The 24,310-nt window shown below is 39.8% G+C and overlaps 1 protein-coding gene and 1 non-coding gene across 5 annotated transcripts in view; one reads left to right on the forward strand and one right to left on the reverse strand.

Moving 5' to 3' along the window:
- The window catches only part of LOC127067205 (uncharacterized), a 188,026-nt gene that overhangs the window by 110,303 nt on the left and 53,413 nt on the right, over positions 1-24,310 (forward strand). Inside the window, exons 16-17 of one of the 4 annotated variants that reach the window (XR_007782575.1) lie at positions 2,111-3,667; positions 4,123-4,626. The exons of 1 other annotated variant lie outside the window; for it this stretch is intronic. The gene's annotated coding sequence lies outside the window, so the exon portion shown is untranslated. Of the gene's footprint in view, positions 1-2,110; positions 3,769-4,122; positions 4,627-24,310 lie in introns of those variants that run through there. 2 more of the 4 variants (XR_007782574.1, XM_051001866.1) reach the window with 2 other exon arrangements.
- Positions 18,374-18,457, reverse strand: Trnal-uaa (transfer RNA leucine (anticodon UAA)). Its single transcript has one exon. It is a non-coding gene; the product is annotated as a tRNA-Leu (tRNA).

Below are 24,310 nucleotides of genomic sequence, written 5' to 3' on the forward strand. Positions count from 1 at the left end.
CAGCATGTTCAACTCCAGCTTGGTTCCAGCCCACGGAACGATGGAGAGGGGAGAAGAGTGAGAATGGAGGGGGAAAGGGGCGCTCGTGATGGTGGCCGATGGTATCACCCAACTTGAATTCGAGAGAACGCTCCTAAGAATGGAAGTAAGAAAGTGACTTCTTTTCTTCTCTTCCTCTCTCCTCCTTCTTCAGGACGTCTATCCTCCTCCTTCTCTTCCTTTTCCACCTCCACCTCCTCCTCCTCCTCCTCCTTCTCTTCTTCCTTCTCCTCTTTCTCCTCCTTCTCCTCCTCCTCCTCCTCCTCCTCTCGTACTTTCTTCTATGCGCGAACCTTTGAAACGGCTCGCTACGCGTGCAAAATGGTTGCTCTCGCATCGTTTTGCGCTTTTCTATGGTCGAACGATGAGGTTAAAGTGGAGAAAAGAATTTTTCGCGAAAATATATACCTATAACTATATACCTATAACTATAACTATATATATATATATATATATATATATATATATATATATATATATATAATGTGTAAATCTTTAACTCTCTATAAATTATTTAAACGATCAGTCCTCTTGAAAATTATCTACCGAACGAAATTATCTAGAAATGTTGGTTTTCTTTCCATTTTTGTTTTGTTTCTCTATTACCAAACTACCTACATAAAAATTTGTTACGTGAATGGAAAAGGGTTCACGTTAATGGCGTCACTTTGTGACGCGGATTACAAAAGAGTTTATAGAGCGTTCGATGTCTGTGTATCCTCTATATAGATAGATATATGTAGACACTCGATTCCACCCTCGATGGGTCCATCGATCGCCTCTTGTTTACTCCCAAGGGCCAATGAGGGTACATCGTCATAGCCGACGATTGGATTTCGAGTCTACGTCGATCTAATAATTTAATCGTTTCCACTTCACCCTACTTCGATCTAATCTCCATTCTTCGAATTACGAAATTCGTGAATTCGCATAGATTTCTTTATGGATTTTTTCTTTCATTTACTTATTTACTCGGTTTTCTTTTTTCATTTTTTTCTATAGAAATACACATGTCAAATGTCAACGTTTTAATTAACATTAATTAACGATCCACGTATCTCCGTTTTGTTGCAGGTGTATATTAAAAAGAATCTTAACTCGTGAAATAAATGAAGTAAGAAAAATAATAATGTTTTATATGCGTTTTTAATTATCGAACAAGAAAAAAAATGCGCTCTCATCTTAAAATATCTATTTAGAAAGATTAGATAGATAGATACTTACATACATACGAAATGTGCCAACGTTGTGAACGCAGTGTTTATCGTTGGAGAGATTTATTCGTTCTGACGACTACCCTTCGAGTTTGAACGCGAGGACGTGCACGTGCTTTCTCTTTCTCTCTCTCTCTCTCTCTCTCTCTCTCTCTCTCGCTCTTTCTCTTTCTCTTACTCCTCGGGATATTGTTGTACGCGTCGTAGAACATGTAACGTATGAATATCTAATGCACCCCATCCACAATTAAATTCGGACAATATGTTTTGTTTCGGGAGGGGTGGAGGAACGTTCACCACCCTCTCGAACGAAGGACAGAGGGGTGCGGCTTTACTCAGGGGGGTTCTTTCGCTCGAGGGAAGCTTGGCCCTTCTCCCTTTTGCCACCCTCCTCGACATTGAATAACACCCTAAGTGTAAATCTTACCGTCTGCATCTATGTACCCACGTAGAATACCCACGTCGATAATAAGTTTGACCAACGAGCGAATGTGTTTGTAAGATACTTATCAATATTAGATTTATCAATTTTCAATATTTTATTTCTAAATAAATGACGGATACTACTGCGTTCGGTGTACGTATATATATATATATATTTTTTTTTTTTATTGAAAATTCCGACACACGTTACTCACTTATTCATCGACCTATCACATTAATTACGATAGGATTGCAATTTGCGAGTCAAAAAAAAGGAAGAGCGTACAAGAAAAAAGAGAAAATCTAAACCACGTTGAAATATTTAAATTCCATAGTATTGTAAAGTTGAATGAAGACGATTGTGTGGTCACGCGTGACCCCAAACTCGTGAGAGTCCGTATTATCTGAGAAACTTAAATATCGATCTTTTTCAGGTATAAAGAAAGAGAAAAAAAGGAGTCTCCGTGGAGTTCTTCGACTCCTTCGCAGGAGGAGTTCGGTTACGATAGTAAGGAAGCGTAAAAGAAGTTTGGTTGGTTCCTTAGCTTCGTCGGAAGTCGTAGTTCGGCTTTTCGTGTCGAATGTTCTTCTAGACGTTTGGAAAGGTGGGGACAGCCGTGTCATCCTTGGGCCATTGTCCAAGGCGATTTCCTTTGGCACGTAGGATGCTTGGGAGACGATCGTAAAAGGTTCTCTGCTGGATAGTAAAAGACGGCCACCAGTTGGAACACCAGGTTCAAACTATCCACTGATCGCGCCCCCTACGTTCTTTCTCTCTTTTCTTTCTTTTACTTTTTCTTCTTTCTTTTTTTTTCTTTTCTTTTTTTTTCTTTTTTCCTTCGTTTTCTATTCGACAGGAAACACCAGCAGGAAACACAGAAGAAAGAAGAATAGCAAAGGAAGGAGAAAAGCCATCCATCCCTTTTTTCGATTCTCTGTTTGGTCAAGAGGAAACGAAAGAGACCCCTTATTATACCTGATAATTCGAAACCTAAGTCTTTTATTCTTCGTATTCTTTTCCCTTTTTCCATTCCTTTTTCTTCTCACTATGAAGCCGATCTTGAATGATCGTCTAAGCCGACTTGTCGCACGCTGATTGTCTTCCACTTTGAAGATGAGCAGGTGCCCTGAAAGGCACGACGATGATCAACAATGAACGGCCACCGGTAAGATTTACTTTACGAGAAGATCCATACCAAATTGTTGTTATATCGCACAGCTGGTGCCTATATGTTTAGCTCAAGATACATGCTTCTTTTCTTCTTTTATTTTCTATTTGTCAAATGAGATTAATATATCATCGGGACGAATAGAATTTTACCTATACCTGAATATACCTCGGTAAATAGAAATTATTCCGGAATACAGCGAACGATAATTTTTTCGACTCGAATTAAATTAAAATGGTATCGTTGATAAAAATGATATTTTTATTAAATATATCGATAGATATTCTATAGTTAAGTAGTTACTTATAGCAAGACAATTTTTTTTTAGGGTTGTATAGTTTTTTAAATCCATGCACGACGTTCACATTGACATTTCTAATATACAGATGTTCAAACTCCCGATAACTCTTCTTAACGACTAATACTCGTTTCAATGCCGTAGCTGCAAATAATTAATAACAGTTCAACGACGAATTCGAAAAGCAAGAAGCTGCGTGAGTAGTTGGATAGAATAGGACAAAAAGAGGAGAAGGGAAACGGGAGAATGAGAGAAAGGGATGGAGAGGATTGAGAGAGAGAGAGAGAAAGAGAGAGAGAGAGAAAGAGATAAATAGAGGGCTCACCAGGGATAGAACTAATACCCAGCTAATACTAACCAGTAAGCCCTTTAAAAGCATCCGACGGAAACTCGAGGGTTTGAGCTTGGATATCATACCTCCTGCGCATCTACTTACATGCGAATTTGCACCTACAATAGGGACTTGATTCAATCCTGACCACTACTGTCCATTGGAGTCTGTGCTCGTTCTAACAGATACTCAGGTATCCATCTATATACTCCCCATATTTAATGCTAACGAAATTATCTTATAAAAGTGCAATCGATTCGATTATAATCAAATTATTATATGCGATTCTTTCTTCCTCTTTTTTTTTATTCCATTTAATTCGAAAAATTACTATTAAAATAATTAAACCTTCGTAATTGTTTAATCTTCGTTTCTATAAAAAAAAATATACCTGTTATTATACCTGTTACGATTATACTTTTTTACTATCTTTAAATATGATAAATGTTAAATATGACGAATGATCGAAGAAAAACTGGATCAGCTTTTGTTTTCTTTGTTCTGATTTGTTTTTTTTTCTCTTTCTTTTAATTTCCAGTCTTCGTATCTACGAATGATAAAAAAAATATTTGTTCGACTCTTCATCTTATAGGTTTTCTTCTCTGTTTCGCGCAAGCGTACAAGCCACTTTTTTTCTCTCATGGATAGATACTTAGGTACGTGGGATTGATGGATGAAAATACGACGACGCGAATCCAGAATACAGCAGTATCACCATCGACTGCTATTCCCAGTGAGGAATACAGAACGGAATACGGGATACATAGAGGAGGAATACAAGACGAATAGAAGACGGGCTCTCAAGCTTTTAGCCCAGGCAAATAAATCGTGGTTTGCGAAGGAGCCAACATTCGCGAATAAATCCACCCTCTCTCTCTCTCTCCCTCTCTATCTTTTTCTTGTATACATCTCCTACACGCGTACCTACCTCTATTCCCCTCTTCTACTTTTCGCTTCTCTACATATATCTCGTACGACACCTCACGGATCTGACGTATGCCATCTGTGTCCACGTTAGAAAAAGACAGACAGACCGAAAGAATTTTTCACTATTACTTTCTTCCTTTCTTCTTTTCTTATACAAAATTTTTTCGTTACAACAACAACAACAAAGATAAATAAATAAACAAGAAAGAAAAAACAGAGAAAAAAGAATTAACAAATAACTGCATACCTCTATCAAAAATATCTACTTAAGTATTTTTTTTCTCTATTTATTCCAAAAAATGGAATTATATTTAATAATAATAAATAAAGAATGAATGGTATACAGATATTGAATTTGTAATCTCTCTCTCTCTCTCTCTCTCTCTCTCTCTCTCTCTCTCTCTCTCTCTCTCTCTCTCTCTCTCTCTCTCTCTCTCTTGCTTCCTTTTTCCTACGTACGATCGATCTGATACTGAACATCGTCGAGTTGTACGCATCGTTGCTTATTAAAGAAAGGCAAGCTCATCCATGTTCCTTTCCTCTTTTCGGCAGGTGTAGGTATTCTTGCGCATTCTTCGTCTACGAAGAAGGCGCGAGTAAAAGAGGAAATCCAGGATAAGCCGAATTCAGGATTCGAGTTCTTTATAGTTACCTATGTACCACTCGGCTACCGGTCACCACATTTTCTCTCTCGCTCGCTCTTGCTCTATCTCTCGCTCTATCTCTCTCTTTTATTCTTTTTCTTTTATGCGCATCGATACGAATCCGTTCAGGACGAAATTAGACTCTTTCTTGTATCCTTCGAGATCCTCTTACAAGTTCGTCTCGAAATTGAGCTTACGAGTTCGTATTTTTATCAGAATACATAAGTACTTACTACGCTCTATCGAAAGGTGTGATTCATTTCTCGATCCATTCTTCCCCCATTTCGATTTTCCCTTTCATACTAATCTACAATACCTATCATTGCATTATCAGTGAGAACATTGTTTAATAATTAAATTACAAAGTTAAATCTCTATAATTGTAAACTTTAATCAGCTGTTGCGCCTTTTCCATTCTATTTGAATATGAATAGATATCGCTGTACTTAAAACTTATTTCGTATTATAATATCGTGTCACTTTAAACGGATTAGTCTAATCGGTAACATTAATCATAATTGTTAATATATATATTTATATATGTGTGCGTGTGTGTGTGTGTGTGTAAAAATACGACTAACGTTAGCAAATATAAAAACCACGAGTAGGTAAATAATCGCAATAGGAGATCTGATTTGAGCAAGCACGTAGGTACCCACATGGACGGACTTTTACACGCAAACTAAACGCTCGAATAGATAGATATATCTAATCGGGAAAAAAGGAGAAAGAAAAAGAAAAGGGGATGACGATCGAGCTCGCGGAACATTTCGTTAAATACGAAGGAAAAGAAATCGTAAGATCTACGAGTGCATTTAACGGCGACACAATGGACGAGCTGGCTATCCTTGCGAGCTAACCGATTGTTTGGTACATTTTTTCCCACAATGGACGAAGAGATGAAGAGAGACGAGGGTGCCTCTTGGCTCGCACGCCGCCAAAAAAGGGGAGCAGACTATCTCTCTCTCTCTCTCTCTTTTTCTGTTTCTCTCTATTTCGAGTCAGTCGATCGCCAATTGACTGACGTTATCGGTCCATCTTCGAGATTAGGAAGATTGCTCGGAGAAAGGCAACCAAGGATATACGCGTAGTCGTCTTCTTCCCTTTTATTCCTACGTGGCTCGGAATGGACTGCGTGGATCGCCACGTAATTCGAAGCTACCGGGAAATAACACAAGGGACGAAAAAGCCAAGAGATTTTCAATCCTCCTTTTCCTCCTTTCATTCTCCCCATTGCATTCACGTATTTTAACCAAAATACGATTACGTTTCGTCTCTTTATTTTCTTTTTCTTTTATTTTTTACGAAGAAAAGAAATACTATCCGTTTCAGTTGTCATCCCGTATCGATCGTACTATTCACGATCTATCCCGATCTATTCAGGCAACGTTATTTTTACAAATATAATATCTACGACGATGCTCTTTATAATTACATACTTAACGTTTACATTCGTTGATGGCGATTAAAATATATTTAATGAATAATATGTATAATCGATAGACAAATATGTACTTACGTATATTAGAACGACGAATATGAAACTGCTACGTCTTATAATAATACGTCTTACTTGTAGAACGGTTATAGGACGACTGAACAGAAACAAAACATAGAAGAGACGAATGGAACCAAGGTCAATCGATCTCATCTGGATATTATACCTACATATTTACATACCTAAATACTATTAATAATACGTTGCCACACGGATGTTTACAAAGATTTCTATAGAAATGATTTATATTGTAAATACGTACTTTATCCTTATACATATGACATTGTCTATTTAAATAAATAGATAGATATAGGCACATACACGCACACACACACACACACACACATATATATATATATATTTTCGTTTAATCGTACGATACTATTACGATAATCGATAACGAGTTTGCTGTCACGTTAGTTTAGCGTGCAGGAAATAGGCGAAAGCGTGATTCCATCGAATCGAGTTTAATCGATTGTATCGGAGTCTCTCTCCTCTCTCTCTCTCTCTTTCTCCCTCTATCTATCTCTCCCTCTTTCTCTCGTTGTACTGTTTGAGGATTAAACGAGGGAAAAGTGAAAATCGAAAAACGTATATCTCGTAGGAAAGGACGATTAGGCTGGCCAGCCGTCTTTCACGTCATAGTATCGTAACAATACTTACGCGATGGGATTATCCGGGTAAGCGAATACATGTAACTTTAAATCGTGTATGAGAGGGCTAAGAGGTAGGGAGAAAAAGAAAGAGAGAGAGAGAGAGGGAAGGAGGAGACGTAAGCGTCCCCAACACGCTCGCTCGAGCCGCCACAAAAGGGAAGTTATTCTCTCATAGATCTCTTATCTGTCTCGATCCTCGTGGAAAAGCGTGCAACGACCCGGTAAAGTCTTCTCTTTTGCGGCGTCCCTTTGTGGAATTTCCTCTTCTAATTTCTCCCTCTCTTTCTCCATCTCTTTCTCTTTCTATCTCTAACTTTATTTTCCATCTTCGAACCGACGTAATCTTATTTGCCATAGACGCCATAGACATACACGTACATACAGAAAGATCGAACAGTACCGTTCTCTATGGGAACGCTAATTTCATCGTTTCCGATTCGTTTCCGATCTTTTAAATTTTTCTTTAGAGAAACTCGACCAATAAGATATTTTATAGTAACTACCTCTACTAGAGAGAGAAAGGGAAAGAAAGAGAGAGAGGGAGAGAGAGTGAATGAAATTCTTATAGAAAAAAAAGAAATAAAAAAACGAAGAAAGAAAGAAACAAGAATAAAAGAAACCGACTGATCTTCTCGAAAGATTCTTAAACGATCGACATGTGCCAGCATCTTTTTCTTTTCTTTTCTTTTCTTTTCTTTCCTTTTTTATTGAAAGTAACACCTGCTAAACGGACAACTCGAATTGATCTACCTGCTGGACCTAACTTCATCTACAACTCACCTACGATTTCTCTTAGATTTGCTTCGTACTTATTTCACACGTTGCTTCGACACATTTTTCCAAGTGTTATCAGTCGAGAAATAAAGAAAGAGAGAAAAAATGAAGAAGAAGAAAATGGAAGGGTGTCAGATTTCATTGAGGGTTGGATTCAAGATAATGATCCATAGGTAAAAACGACCTAATGGTCTGAAAATCTGACCCCCGCACATTCTTTCGATCGTTCTATCTTTGTCTTTCTCTCTCTTTCTCTCTCTCTCTCCCTATCTCTATCTCTGTCTCTCTGTCTGTCTGTCTCTGTCTTTCCTGGTGCGTACGAGTTCTTTCGGGCAGACCGCTGGGCGCCGTTCACCTCGACGGACCTTTTTCTTTCTCGCCTTTTTCTCTCTCTCTCTCTCTCTCTCTCTCTCTCTCTCTCTCTTTTTAGTTCATTCAAGACACGGGCTCGATTCTTAACGCCTCGGCGGAACAGGTATTCCGCATCGAGACGCACGTTCGCGCCGCAGGAAACTCAATCGAGCGGCAGAACGACTAGCATTGGAAAGAGCGTGAAAAATGTTGCCTTAAACGCGTAGATACGTATACCGTGTAAACTCGATCGTCGTTGACGTTAAAGGAAATTATTACACATCAACAATTGATTTAAAGAAAAAGAAAAAAAAAAAAGAAGTAACGTGATAACGCGTCAATGACACGAATTCGATTGATTTAAAGAAAGAAAAAAGCAAGAAGAAAAGAAGTAATTAATTTTGCAAATTCGTACACAATATTTAGCTAATAGTTTTAATTTGTGAATAGATAGCCGTTGTAATAAGAAAAAAAAAAGTGATCGTGAATTTCAATCGTCATTTCTTTCATTGTTCGATATCTTGCATATTGCCTATACACATTTCATGTCTACTTACATTTAAATAAATTTATCATCCCTTTTCAAAGGAAAACTAATGTTAATAAACGTCAGGGTAATATCTAAGATCGTTTTCAAAGTTCGTTCGGAGAGTATCACACCCGTTCCTTCGATTCTATTATTCTTGTTAGCTATGTATGTAACGACGAATACGCGAAGCATATAATGGCGATTTATTAGCAAGAAAATACGAAACGTTTTCGTATTCCTTTCGTATTCTAAGGTAAAAAAGAAAAAGGTCGAGGACGAGAGTCTTGGCTTCGTTTTACTATATGGAAGATACATATATACATAGGTACGGTTAGTTGAAAGATAGAAAGAGTGAGAGAAAAAAAGAAAGAGAGAGAAAGAGAAAGAAGAATGAGAGAAGAAACGTAAAAAGGCGTGTTCCTAAGAGCGAACGATAATGTTATTTTTTTCGATTGTGATACCACTAAGAAATTCAGATCGAATAGAAATCGAAAGGTCGACTTGTAACCGACGGAATCTTGGGATCAATGGGTTGTCGCTCGAACGGCGCCTTGTACCGGCACGTATCGAATTACTTACGAAGAAAGAAGGTAAAAATACGGGGCCGAAGGGGTTGCAAAGGCAAAAGAGAAAAAAAGAAAAAAAAAGAAAGAGAAGGAAAAAAGATGAAGATGAAGAAGATGAAGAAGAAGAAGAGGGAGAAGAAAGAGAAGGAGAGAAAAAAAAAGGTTAACGGCCGATTAGAAATTATTCATAGAGAACTTTTGGATCGTAAGCGTGCGCAAGTCGTATCTACCTAAGTAACTACCTGCTATTCCGCACGTTCTATATTTTTATACAAATTTACCTAGCTATCCCTACCGTGTGTCGACCGATGACGGATACTGGGCAGGGGGGTTGAAATAAGAAAAGAGAAAGAAAACAGGCTGACAAGCACATCGATGCATTGAATGCATATATATATAGGCATTCACCTAGGTGCCTTCTCTATGCTATAGGCATGGAAATATCGATTCGATTCGATTCGATTCGATTCGATTTCGAACTCGTCGACCAGCAGTCCCCTCTCTCTCTCTCTCTCTCTCTCTCTCTCTCTCTCTCTCTCGCTCTCTCTCTCTCCCTCTTTCCCCATCCTCCCATAGCACGCAATCGTCGACCCTCGATTTTCGATGAATGCCAATCGAATCGGGATTTGAGATTCGTGTCGCGGTTTTGCATGACACTGGACCGAGCCTCCGTGTAAGCGACGCCAAAATGGCACATCGAATAGACGATGTCAAATCGTTCGTATACCGCGGCAATTTCCCCGATGATTTTATGGTACCCCACCGCGTAAAAGGCCGACGTAGTTGCGCACCTCGTGGTCGCGATTAGCGGTTCGTAATGCACATATGTAGGATACGTAGATACTTATATATGTAGATAGATATAGTATTTATCTAAGCGCGAATCAAACTTCGAACTACGTGAATGTACTTTTCGTTTCGGGCGATCGTTACAACTTAACGGTTAACTATATACAGTTTGTTACTTTACGAGTTTGGTAATGTCGTAAAGTAATTCATAGGAATAACTCTATCGAGTTTTGCATTCGATCAAGACGTTTCTAAATTCCTATTTATAATCTAACGAATAGGCTCGTTCAAAATTCATAACTCTCTCTCTCTTTCTCTCTCTCTCTCTCTCTCTAACGTCTACACCATTCTATACCTTAGGTACCGTTTATATAATGAATTAACAAATTTATAAAGAGCATTATATTATATGTTAGATATAGGTTACCTATACAGACGCTTACATACATATCTATATATTAGTTGAAGTCTCACCCTTAGATATTTCCATCCGAATTCATCTTTCATTCTCTCTCTCTCTCTCTTTACTCGCTCGTTCTCGGTCTCCTTCAACGTTGGGCGTGATTTTCGAACGATTTATTATTAACTAAGCACGAGAAACGTGCGAAATCAATCGGTACCCTTTCGGATGGTGATCGCCATGATCGCGTTCAAGGCGTGGCTTCTAAAACCGGCTTTTCAAGACACTTTAAAGCTCGACACGCAGTACCTTCTCGTGTATCAAGGATAAGACATATATACGTATAATATATGTATCATATTCGTACCTATAGGTATCTATCTATTTAGTTACCTACGTGCCTTTTAAATCGATCGAATTCGAACTATTTCTCTTCGTCGTGAATCGTCGATGTCGATTGATTCACAGAAACCACCAATGGTATGGTAATAAATGATTATTTATCGGTGGGCGTGTTTCGTGAAAAGAAGATATCGATTGACTCGTAATCGCCTGTCGCTTTTAGCGCACCTAATTTACGGCCCATTCGACCCGATTAGAACCGATTCCATTCGCCATATGTACCGACGTTACAAGCCATGTCGATATTAAATATATGGGAATAGCTATTGCGATTAGATTGTGAATAGAAATGTCGCGTTTCGAACGCTAATGTTCATTTGATTAATTCGATCGAACTGTCAATTGAAATGATTTACGTTGTTAAATTAATAAATTCGTTCTAATAATAACTGAGTAGTCTATAAACTATATTATTTTAATGCTAATTAAATGTCAAAATTATAGATGTGAGCTATCGTCAAGATCGTATAACTTAAGATACTTTATGTTACATTTGTTATTTTGCTAAATAGATAAAGTTACAAGATCGATTAACCCTTTAATACATAATTTTATACAACACATACGCACACAATATGCATATAGATATTTTTTGTTATCGATATTTTTGGAACTTATATAACCTGTATTGGTTAAAAATTGCTCAAGTAATTTTTCAAAAATACGATAAACAGTCTGACAGTTTTATAACGTCAAAAATGGATACCCCGTTCATTCTTCAAGTAAATGCACTTTGGAGTTAACAATATCGCGTAAAAAAATATGTTTACCTAAGGTATTGAGAAATGATAGGGAGAGGCAAGAAAAAAGAATAAAGAAAAAAGAAAGAAAGAAAGAAAGAAAGAAAAATAGAAAAAAGAAGAAGAAAAAACTAAGAAAAAAATAAAAAAAAATGAGATAAAGAACTCTTATGAAAGAGAGCGAAATTATTACACGGCTTTCTTCCATTCGATGTTTCATTCATGGTTCGTCGTTCGTGCTTCTATGAATGGTAGATCGTTTCCTAAACCATGACGGTTTCGTGAACTATGAACATCCTTGGACCTTCTCGTAAAATCTCTTCTCTTTCTGAAATAAGTTAGACAAGACTAGGAAGGTAGCTTCCGTCTTCCTCCCTCTTTTGCCCTTTTAAAGTCGTCAATGGCACAGCACTGCACTCTTTCTTCCGGCATTGTGCCGGTTCTCGTAACAAGCCGTCCAACAATGTCACTGTCTTCCCCACCTACACGCACAATGACCACGTTTTTCAGAATTCGTCTCGGCAGTGCGGTGAACGCAGCCAACAATATGCCGCTTCACAATGCATCGAATGCCCGTAGAGAAATGCCCTTTGTCGCACGCACACTGTCGCGAGAGAGGAAGGAGATGGATAGCAGTGGACGAAGTAAAAGAGTGAGAGAGTGAGACATATATATATATATACATATATATATACAGAGAGAGAAAGAGGAGACTTCCAGCCTTTTCTATCTCCGACAACGACGGACGGAGGACGTTTTCTCTGAAAAACGTTTTGCAACGACATAATGGATCCTACACGATTCATGGAAAGGATGCGAGTGTCCGGCACTTTTCAAAGTCACGCGGAGTCAAGTACCTACTCGTGATTCCTTCTTGGTGGGACGACAACGCTACGTTCAGCTTAGAAAAACGTTTTTTTCTCTCTCTTTCTGTCTCTTTTTCTTTCTCTTTCTCTATCTCTTTCTTTTTCTCGTCTTTTCTATTTTACAGCTTTTCTTCTACGAATAATAAAGCAATAATGGTTAGACAATGAAATATAGGGTAGGTAGGTATGTGTATGAGTGTGGTGTGACGTTAGTAAAAAGGAATTTAGTTCGTTCTACTAATGCAGGTGCAATGCGTTCCGAAGAAACTCCATGTCAAAGAAATCCCCATCAATGAGTTTGAAACTAATGGTCCGTGACCATCGAGCTCCACACGAGCGTCAATGAAAATTGAAAAAAGATTATGAATGGTGAGTAGCAGCTTATTAAAAGCAACATCCCCTTGGGAGAAAGCAGCTTTCCATCCCTTCTGGATCGGACCCAGAGCCGTCGTTGCTATTGCCAAATATAAGCCGCTCCGTCTACTTTCTATTCATTCTACGACGACGTTCTATCGTGTGTCGTACCTAACATAAATATATCGGAAAGAACACGGATCTTTTTTCGGAATTTTCTCTCTTTTCTTTTTTTTTTTTTCTTTTTTTTTCGAAGAATCCGTCACCGATGTCTAATGGATTCGAATCTAGGAAGATAAAAGTCGTCCTGTTTTCTTTGCTATTTGTTTCCAACAAATAAATAAAATTCCATTTCAAATAATCTCTAGTACCTGGTTGTGAAGAAAAAATAAAAGAGAGAAAAAGAAAGATATAGCACAGATACCCACCTATCTAATGTGCGTATCCCCGTTGAATGTTGTAAATGAAACGAGAAAGAGAGCGAGAAAGAGAATCGTAAGATTTAAGTATCGGCGCAAACAAGATTTTAATTTAAATCCCACTCGAAACGATCCGTCCGTTCGAAACGGGCATTGTCGATATGTAAATAGACGAGTCGAGGCACATCGGATAATTATCCGTTTTTCCAGTGGAGAAATGTTTGTCGGGCACTCTCGGTAGGGTGTTCCTACGGGCACACTCCCACCTTTAACCAATCTCCTCTCACCCCCTTATCGTTCTCCAACTAACCGCTATAAAACCGTGATTACTTTTATCGTGGCTTCGCGCTTTCGTTCATCGACGAAGATTCCTCGTTCGCATTGATTAAGATAACCACTCAACGACTACGACGACGACAACGATGATAACGACGACGACGACGACGACGACGACGACGACGACGACTACGATGTTGATGTCGATGGCACCCACCCCTTGATACGGCATAGTTTATTTTCTCCCTTCACTCTCTCTCTCTCTCTCTCTCTCTCTCTCTCTCTCTCTCTCTCTCTCTCTCTCTTTCTTTCTCATACGAGCGTTCGAGCATGCCATCGGAAACGATTGTTCGCTGTCTCCTCTTCCGTCCTCGGCTTTGGCGAATTTGCATTCGAGATTGATTGAACTCCGAAGCAGAGCCAGAGCCACCACTACCATCACCATCAACCACCACCACACCATCACTACTACCACCACTACCCCCATCATCACCACCACCACCATCATCCCCGGTCCGTGGGCCGAGGATTCCTCATCGAGTCGAAGTCGTCGAGTCCCGTTCTTCTTTCTTCCTCTTTTACATCGGCCGACGTAAATCGCCTAAGCTCGACATTTAATTTACCCTCGACGATGACGGCTGATATCCTTGTCGTAAAGCGATTGCTCGCGACACCGATTACCAAGATTGGAATTCGAGGCTCTTCAAATGACAATACCACGATTTCATCCTTCCTCTTTCTTCCTTCCGTCCTTGCTTCCTTCTTTATGAGCCTACAAATTTCTCATCATTTTCAACGATCTACAAACTCGTTTAGACCGATCTAAAATCAAATTCGAGATTCTATTAATCTAACATTGTACATGTAGTTAGATTGGTACAGAGCTTCGTCGTTTCTACAGATTCGACCATTGTTTTGTCTCTAACGATACCGATAATAACGAGAAAGAAAATAACTCTCTGAGTTTATAAGGTGCATGTATCCAGACCAATTTCGTAGCTGTGACATCTTCAAGTAGTAGCGCTTGAGTGCGGGAGCATCGAGGCTACACGTGTTCCTGACACTTGTATACTGCTCTCCTTCATAGCTCCTTCTCTCTCTCTCTCTCTCGCTCTCTCTCCATCTATCTATCTTTCTTTCTCTCTCTCTCTCTCTCTCCCCCTCTTACATGCACGTACTCTTGGACTCCTGACGACGAAACGGAGGGGTCGCCTCGAGACTTTCGACACCCTTATTTCTTCTCGCTTTTTTCCTCGTTTTCTTTCTAGAGTGATGGACTTGACAGACGTTCTCTCTCTCTTTTTCTCTTTCTTCTTTGGAAGAAATAGAGTCACGTTGAAATCTCGTGCGCCATACAACCGATCATAACTCCTCTTTCGTCCCAAGAATCGGAGGGCTCCTGAAAAATCTTGTTCCTATCGAATCGAAGAATAAATAATAAAAAAAGGAAGAAAAAAAAGAAACCCGACGATTTCTCATAAGTCCCTTCTTTTTAGCCCGCGCAAAATTCCCACAATTTTTTTCTTTTTCTTTCTCACGAACTTAGAATGTAAATTTCGATGGACGACGATTCGCAGATGTATTATAAGGTAGTATACCTTACTTACCTACATAGTAATTCGATAGTACGTTGCACGATTTGCCTTCGAATCTATTCTTAATAATTATTATTCCGATTATCATCGGCGAATGCCGATGTGAGAGTATCGTTCCAGGTGTCGATCGATTATGCAAGGAAAATATTTTCTAATAATCACGTCGATCCAGTTCAGGTGCGAAAGAAGGAGGTGCATCCGTTACGCTTCTCCAGATAGGATAAAAAGAGAGAGAGAGAAAAAAAGATGCGATAAAAGAGATTCGTATTGTTGCATGAATCAGGCGTGTCTCGTAAGAATAACTTTGGGATACGCGGATAGACTTGAGAATAGAAAAAAGGAAAGAAACCGGCGAATTGTGGAGGGGAGAAAGATACGAAGACGAAGAGTGAGAAAGAGAGAAAGAAAGAAAGAGAGAGAGAGAGAGAGAGAGAGAGAGAGAGAGAGAGAGAAACCCTTGCACGGGACAAGGGACATTGTGTCCTATAAACGTTTCCATTGTGATCCACGTGTGTTACAAATTCCTTTTCGTGCCCTTTGGCCGGGAATAAACCCTTCTCTTAATTAGCATTGTATGGAATTCCTATTGGCGAATCTCTATCCGTCTCTCGGTGCTGTTCCTTCCTTCCTTCCTTCCTTCCCTCCTTCGATCCTCTTTTACTCCCCTTGTCGTCTCCGTTAGCTTCTACCATAGAGAGATATAGAGATAGAAAGATAGATAGAGAAAGAGAGAGAGAAAGAAAGAGATATAGAGAGAGAGAGAGAAAGAGCAAAGTCCTTTACCATAGCTGAAGAAGCCAGGGTACATCGATAACGTCGTCTATTGGATGTTATTTCAATCTCGCTTATAGAATCACTGATCTGGACTCCACTGGATTCGGGGTATCAAGAGGGTGAATAATACACACCGAACGAGTATTCTCGAAAGTTCGATCGGATATTATTAACCCTCTCTCTCTCTCTCCTTCTATACATACATACATACATACATATATATTTATTTCTAAATATATATATATATATATATATATATATATATATATAAAGAATCTAACGAATTTGAAATAAATCGTATTGCAGAGGTATAGTTTGTTCCATGGTTTAGCCACCTACCAGGAAGTCGAGCATAGGATAATAAATATATCCGACAAGGGTGAGGGCCGTTATTTAAAGATTTTAAGAACGGCAAGATGTGTGTGGTGCACATCGATGACGTCGCCGTTCTCTTCGTCGTCGTCGTCGTTCTCGTCCTCTTCGTTGTGTCGTCGTCGTCGTCGTCGTCTTTGGCGAGAAGCCGCGATAGGAACCTCTTTAAATACCTACGCCTTGGCTCGACACGTTTCCGAACTGTTGCCGCGCTAACGAACGCCCATAAATAATAACTCGCATATATACGGGCCCGTAGTAGACTCTCCACACGTCTACCTTACGTGGAAAGGTGCAGGTTGATTTATTACCGCGTTCACCTCCTATGCCTGATTGGTCCTCTCGCAGGTGTTGTGCTCACTCTTGAGAAAAAGAGAGAGAGAGAGAGAGAGAGACTGAGGGAACGAATCGTCGGTACACCGTGACCACGAAGTGTGTCACGTCAGCACGGTGCTCCTGTCACTCGAATCATCATCATCGAGACGATATTCCTCTTATCCTTTTCCACGATATTTCTCACGCGCGATACATGCGATACATACGATCTTTCTCTCTATCTCTATCTCTCTCTTCTCTTTTACTATCCTCCTCTCACTACCGATATTCTTATCCTCTTCTTTTCTTCCTGCCATCCTTCTTCCTTCGTGTGTTGATTACGTTTCTATAGGAAATAATTGATGGATGGAACCGATCTCTCTCTCTCTCTCTCTCTCTCTCTCTCTCTCTCTCTCTCTCTCTCTCTTCCATATTTGCGTATTATTTCTTATAAATCTATCTACCTCTCGAACTCTTTAACAAATTCCAAACAGATTTTACTAATCTCAATAACTATACGAAATAAATAATTGTTTCCTTTTATTTCCTTCCTCTTCGTTTAGCATCGATTCGATCGGTAAAGTTTGTAGTTCGTATCGAACATACTGCATACATATTGCAGACGATCACCGTCGAAATGAAGAGGAGAGAGAAACGAGGATAAGGGAAGAGGATTCGTAACGATCCTCCAACGTCGGTTTGATGTCCGATGCTTGTCAGATACGTCGCGATAGCACCAAGATACATCCCGATCGGATCTCTGTCCGTACGAACGATAGCTGCTAATGTACGTCGCGATGAACAAGAGAAGCCACCCAAGGCGCGCACCGATAGGAAATATATCTTTGATTCACGCAAGGAGATCGTCCGACAATACGGCCCCATGGCCGTGCCACGTCCGTCTTGTTAAAGAGACTCGACACGGAGATTTCTGTCGAGCTGTCCATCCCTGAACGCGCGCGAACGTTACGAATGATCTCTTCGTGCGCGAATCACAAGCGAGCTAACTCTACTATATCTATATCTATTTATGAATCAGTACGAGTGTGCTTATGCATAGGATATATACATATATATTATCTTCTACAGATATATTATGTAGGTAGATATGTACGTATAGATAGTTATGGAAATTATATATCTGCTTACGTAGTTTTGATGATCTTGTAAGTAGTCTCTTGAGTCAATGTTTTTTCAAACTAACTCGTTATCGTTGTTTCAACGAAATTTTGTACAACGATAAGTATATCATTCAACGGAATTACGTTATTGTATTATCTCGGTACGTGATAACATCATTTTTATTCACAAATTTTATGTCACCTCGTTTAGTTAATAAATCGTATCAATTGGGAAATTTCATTCAAAAAGTATCTTCGTAGTAATTTTATAAGTGTATTAGGAAAGTAATTATAGTGCGAAATGTTTAATATGTCTGAATGAATCGTTTGGACGTTAATTATTGAACGAACATCCGTATACTTGAATACCCATGTGCATATAGCTATGTGCATGTATGATGATCATAAAAATCTAAGAAAAAAACAAAAAAAAGAACATAAAAAAATTTGTCTACCTGTACTTTTAATATTTCTTGTCTATTCAAATAAATGAATTATATGAGAGTTGCTAAAAAATAGAAAAAAAAAATTTGCTAAGTGTGGGATTCGAACCCACGCTCCCGATTGGGAACCAGAGCTTAAATCTGGCGCCTTAGACCGCTCGGCCAACCTAGCTTATAGATGACGAGTATTTATATAAGCTTTATAAACGCTTTTATTTTCTTTATAATATTATTTTTAACATTGCAATATTACGAATAAATACTAATATTTAAGACGCTTATAAAACGTATGACAACAAAGTATACGATTTACGTTTACGTCTACTACTGAGTTTAACAATTCTTTTTATATATAAACAACAACGTTCCACGTTCCAAAAGTTTTGCGGTTTTTCAAAACTTGCTATAAAAAAAAAAAGAAACAAAAAAAAAGAAAGAAAGGAAGAAAAAAGAAAAAGAAAAAGAAAGCAAAAAAAGAAGGAAATAATAAAAGAAAGAAAAAAATGAAATTCACGCGAGGAACGCTTTTCACGTCGAATGAAACTCTTTAATCAAGCTATAATTAATTCTGTCGGTATAGTAGAAGCTTTTCCCCGTCCGTCCCATCCCCGTTTCGCTACCACTACCCCTCGTCTACCCCCTTATGGTTCCACGCGTTCGTTCGCGAGGAAACACGAAAATGAGAAAAAGAGAAAAAGAGAGAATGAGAGAAAGAGTGACAGAGAAGAACGAAACAAGAAGGAAAGAAAAGGAAAGAGAAAAAAAGAAAGGAAAAGAAAAGAACGAAAAACGGGAATAAGTTGGGATGCGGGGATAGGAGAAGAGAGGTGGGTGGATAGGTGGGTGGTTGGTTGGTTGGTTGGTTGAGGGGGAGAGGGGGAAGTCGAAGCGCGGATAATTACGATTCAAGCTGGTATAAAATAATTATGAGACATCAATAGCCATAGGATTTGAATGGGATACCAACGAGGAAAGAAATTAGCAAGAAAGAAGTAATATCGAAAAGGGAGCGCGCGCACGCACGATGCACGCGTTTCGAATAAATGTGTGTGTGTGTGTGTAGATATATGTACATAGAAGTACGTATGAACGTATGTACGTACATAGATATTATATCTGTATAGACGCGTGTACGTTTTTCATAGTATCTTTATGTGTATATAAGTACGTTGAAAGGTGCGAGTAGGTTGTATCCCTTTTTTCGCATTTTCGTCGACAGTGACGTTGCCCGACGAAAGAAGAATGGAGGTGGCTTGCTTGGAGAAAAGAAGAAAAAAAAAAGGTAAAAAGGATGAAGATAGATAGAAGTAGAATATAGAAAAGAAACGGGAGACAAAATGCGAAACGACCGCGACGTGTTGCCGGTTTTGAAGGGAAAAGATAGAAGAAAGTAAAAAAAAAAAGAAAAAGAAAAAAGAAGGAGAAAGAAGAGAAAGAAATGGAAAAGAAAAGCATTCTTCTCTTTTCGCTTAGAGGTGCAGTCGTTACACATTCTTCCTATAAATATGTATGTATATCGAAGGAAATACGAATACAAATCTAACGTTTCTATTGGACGCTGCTACGTTGGTTCTTATGTTAAGTCTCCTATCTATGTGTATACGTACATACGTATTTTTCTTTCATTCTTTTTCCGAAGCAGGCGTGTGCCTCGACCGACTCGTTAGTCAACGAGTTGAGGCCATGGTCATGGAGGTTGAGGAAGGGTTGGTGGAGAGAGAGAGGAGGAAGAGTAGGAAGAAGAAGAAGAAGAAGATGAAGAACAGGAGGAGGAGGAGGAGGAAGAGAAAGAAGAAAAAGAAGAGAACGCGCGTTATGTCGCCAACTTTTGTTTCGACGCCTCGCGACTGAGAGATGCGTGAAAGAGTGACGTCGCTATGTGACGTGCGAACGAACAAAGAGGAAAGAAGAGAAAAGAGAAAAAAGATACAGGAAGAGAGAACAAGATATGTAGGTATACGTACTACGCGTGTATCATATCTATATATATATATACATATATATCTATGTAGATATAATATATATAAAGAAAGAGAAAGATAGAGATAATTCCATCGGCGAGGGATGAAGAAGAGGAATAAGAAGAAGAGAGAAGAACGATAAGGGACAAAGAGGAATATAGAATAAGAGGTGGAACGTCGGAACGTGTAGGCGGAGGATCAGGGAATTCGTGGATGCTGCGAGCGAGCTCGTTTATAGAAGAGAGAGAGAGAGATGCAAGTAGAGAGAGAGAAGGGAGAGAAGCCAGAGGAAGAGGTGGAAGGAGGGGTTAGGAGACTTGGGTATCGCGCGGAATCCGCGCATAATTACGATATATACGGGTATTACCGGCATTACCGCATTACCGCCACCGACGACGTAGGTATATATGTATGTATATACGACGCATTATACGCGCATCTATCCAGTCGCGCCACAGCTGAATATTACGAATAACATTTGGATTTTGTGCGCCCAATCCCCTTCTCTCTCTCTCTCTCTCTCTTTTTCTCTCTCTCTGTCTATCTGTCTGTCTATATGCCTCATTCTTTTCTTTCTCTGTCTCTTCCTCATCCTTTCGTCTCTGTCTCTTTCCGTTTCTATCCGTAACAGGGCGCCGCCTAACCGCCTATACGCTTATATAATATAAGCATACGAGCACCTTCCATCCGTACAGCCATTCCACCCACCTACCCATCCACCCACCCGTCCATCCATCCAACCACTCATCCATCCATCCACTCACCCATCCATCCATCCATCCATCCATCCATCCATCCATCCGTCCATCCACCCATCTATCCAACCACTCAACCATCCATCCATCCATCCATCCAAGCATGCATCTATGCATCGGCTCCATGGAGGACTCGCGGAAATTCCGAGTCCCCGTTTCTATGCGACGAAGGCTTCTCTCTGCGTTGCACCGCCGAATGCCTCCTGCACGAGCGCGTCGCCATAATGCTCGCTTTATTCCACAAACTCATAATTAGACCGCGGATCCCTGAATATCTTTCCTATTCCTCGCAAAAGTTTCACTCCATTCCATCTCTTTCTCTCTTTTCTATCTCTTTCTCTCTCTCTCTCTCTCTCTCTCTCTCTCTCTCTCTCTCTCTGTGTATCTCTCTTTCTATCTATCTCTTTCTCTCTTATTCTCTTTTCTCGTTTTCCCTTTACCCCTTGGTACTCCTCCCGTCTTTTCCATCCTCCTACCTTGGCATTCCGTCTCTTGGAGCTTTTCAAACTCGTACATTTCGAATGTCTCGCGTATAGATCCTCCCCTTCTTGCCGAAGTACGCGAGAAGGGTAGAGAGCGTCGAGTCAGCCTGGAAAACGAAGCGAAGGCTGGAAACGTCCTCTGTTCTTTTTCTTTTTTTACCTAGGCATTTCCTTTTTATCCTCCTCCTCCTTCTCCTCCTCCCCCTTCTCCACCTCCTCCTCTACGACCGTTCTCCTACTTCTCTTCCTCCTCCTTCTCCTCCTCTTCCTCCTCCTTCCTTTCCTACTCTTTTTTTTATTCGTCGAAATTCTTTCGCGATTTCGCGCGTTACGTTCTCCATTCTCGAAAAGCCAATGGATATAGATACGCGAGCCTCCGATTATTCGCTTCCCACGTTTTCAATACGACCGTTCTCTTCTCCTTCAGCTCCAGTTTACCGAGCGAGCATCGTGATATTTTCCGACGATCGTGGCAGCTAAATGCTTATTCGTTAGATGTGTTAGTGGTTGGGTAACTTTTATTTCTCTTCGTCTTTTTTTTTCTTCCTTGCTCTTTTCTTTTCTCTCTCTATCTCTCTCTCTCTCTCTCTCTCTTTCTTTTCTTTTCTTTTCCTTTCTCTCTTTTTTTTTTTTTCTCTCGACGAAACGTCCCTTTCGTCATTCGGGTACTACGCTTAACGTTGCAGCAACTTTTCCATTAGAAAGAGAGAAAGAAAAAAGAAAAGAAAAAAAAGAGAGAAAAAAGAAGAAGAAGAAAAATAAGGAAAAAAGAAAACGAAGGATGACTCTGACGATTTCCTTGGTCAGTAGTGGTCCAGCTCGTTAACGACGTCCGTGTCGAATTCGCGTGAAAGCTTTTCAGTAACAGATGAAGTTTTCCTTTTCTCTATTACGCTACGAAGTACCATGTCTAATCTCGAAAGTTCCTCTCTTTCTTTTTTTGTTTTTTCAAGCGGAACAAACGTTGGCTAAAATCGGTCGAATCGAGTATGTTCTCTTTTAAGTAAATTATTACAAGAATTATAAATTACGATCTACTACGGTTAAACGAGTAAAGTGATTAACCCCTCCCACACTTTTTTCGTATTATCACCGGACTCTCTCGCGAGGAGACATTTTTCTTTTTCTCTATTTTTTTTTTCTTTCCCTCTTTTTTTTTCTTTTATTATTTCGTCCATCCAACACTCCCTTCTTCGTTCGCTGAACTCGAAACGTTATTTTTCCACTCGTCAGCGTGGACTGGACATTGCTAGAGGAACGTGAAAGCGTATACGTGAGAAAGAAGGTGAGCAGGGATGACTATTAATTTCTCCCTTGGCACTTGGCCGTCGATGGTAGGTAGGTAGGTATGCATTAACGCTTGATTCGTGCCTTCGGACACATCGAACGAACGTCCGACGAATATTTGATCGAATGAGAAGGAGGAAGAGGAACGAATGAACACGGCTCTCGCGCAAAGATTGATAGGACAGAATTCCACCGGTAGATTCGTAATGGATAGCCCGTGTCCGAATTCGCCAATAGCAACCCTCTCCCTTTTTTCCATCTCTCTCTTTCTCCATAGCCGATACCTTCTAATGGAATCCCCGATTGTAGTTCTTATCAATGGACCACGTTCGAGTGGTGCGCCTCTTCCATATAATGCCGAAACGGGGAAGTACCGATCCATTATTGTCGTCGTCGGCTTGCGAGAAGAGCTCTTCTATGAGATAACTTATTTTTTCACCCTTCATCGGTATATGGCAAATTGCACGAACGACGCCATCATAATGGTGGGACGACCACCATCGGACCGAGAGGTGTTTTAATTTTATTACGATAGAATGACGGTAATTGTATATATTTATTTTTGTTGTTGTTATTTCTAACTAAATGTAACCCCGACGATTCGCGCGATAATCCGCTTAACGACGTCCACGTGATTTTTATTTTTTATAATCGTCCTAATCGTTCATCGAGGAAATAGCTTTGAAGGATCAATTCGATCAAGAATTCACGATCGCAGAGGTAAGTAACTATTACGAAGAGAAAGTGCTTTTCGACTTTTCGCTCGAGCTCTATCGCTCACCCTTTTCGAAGCTCGTAAAACCCTTTAATACCTCGAAGAGTCGAAAGTGAAATAGTTTGGTGGTGCTAGTAAAGGGCTGTACGACAAAAGGGAACGTTCCACTATCGGGTGTCCCGAAAGAAAAAGACTCCTTACCGGCGTAAGATCGTAAACTATGAGCCAAGATCCCATTGAAAGTAGTCGAGGCGTGATATTTCAGGTCGCGACGTTTCTTGCGCGTTATGTACACGCCGCAGGCACCATGTATAATACACCGGCGCGTATATGGCGCCGCGTACGTTATGCCCCCTATAAGATTCGTATTATGCAAAGGAGCGTGGAACGTATCGCGCATTACGAATTGGCCTTTCTCAACAACCTCAAGAGAGAGAGAAAGAGAGAGAGAGAGAGAGAGAGAGAATATATTTATACACTTAGTTATATTTACGTATATTAGACGCGACTATCCGATTTTTTAAACGTCGATCGACGATTCTTCCGATTCCTTATTCGATATCGAAGAAAAACGATTCGACGATTAATAACCGGCTCGTACGTTTCACGAGTTCACAATCCGACCAATCAGTATCGAGTTTCGTTTCGCGACTTATACCTATTCTTGACTATACGGGTTACGCGATGATCTTTAATTTTTCTCACGCGGAAACGCGGCGTACGTTTTTATATGAAATATTTCTCATGACATTTTCCTTTCGAGATAAAAGGGTTCGGCTTTTGTACCCTTGTGAAAATTCTTTCACCTTAACTCGAACCCCTTTC

The sequence above is a fragment of the Vespula vulgaris genome, chromosome 10, assembly GCF_905475345.1.
Source record: "Vespula vulgaris chromosome 10, iyVesVulg1.1, whole genome shotgun sequence".
NCBI classification, from domain to species: Eukaryota; Metazoa; Arthropoda; class Insecta; order Hymenoptera; family Vespidae; genus Vespula; species Vespula vulgaris.